The sequence below is a fragment of the Polypterus senegalus genome, chromosome 4 (assembly GCF_016835505.1).
Source record: "Polypterus senegalus isolate Bchr_013 chromosome 4, ASM1683550v1, whole genome shotgun sequence".
Classification (NCBI taxonomy): Eukaryota; Metazoa; Chordata; class Cladistia; order Polypteriformes; family Polypteridae; genus Polypterus; species Polypterus senegalus.
Genome location: NC_053157.1, coordinates 245,342,737 through 245,343,448, shown reverse-complemented (window position 1 = coordinate 245,343,448; position 712 = coordinate 245,342,737).

Genomic DNA, 712 nt, shown 5'->3' with positions numbered 1-712 from the left:
AAGGGGAAGCGCCAGGTCTCGTGGGGTTCAGGAGGCAGCGCTTGTCGAGTGCCCTTCCATTACTAGTGTGGTCCCTGGCGGGCTGGAGCCCGGCGGGGCAGGAGGAAGTGAGAAGGGCTTGTGCCTCCTCCAGACCGCGAGGGCGTCCGTCCTGGTTTTGTTGGGGGCCGTGGGTAGAGGGCTTGGAAGCCCAGCCCTGTAGGGACCCGTGGCCACCGCCAGGCGGCGCCCCGATGCCGGTTCATACCGTGTGGTCTTCGGCCGAGGCTGGAGCCCGGCCGGGACGCCTTGGAGGACCAGAGGAGGGCATGTGCCTCCTCCAGACCGAGAAGGGGCGTCCGTCCTGGTTATGCAGGAGGCCTCGGGTAGGGGGCTTTGAAGCCCAGCCCTATAGGGACCCGTGGCCACCGCCAGGCGGCGCCCAGTGCCTATTTATCCCGGGAGCCCGGCACTTTAGCCACACCAGGCCTGTGTGGCCAACGTTAAGTGCCGGGAAGCAGCTGGAGCCCATCCGGGTTCCCATAAAAGGGGCCGTCTCCCTCCAGTCATTGGTGGATGTTGGGAGGTAGCAGGACTGAACTGGAGAGAGAGGACGGGAGGCGGCCAGGAAGGCGCAAAGACTGTGGGCCCTGGACTTTGGGGAAATCGGTGCAAGAGGCACTGGGGATTGTGAGTGCACGTAACATTAACTTTGTATATAGTGTAAATAAAC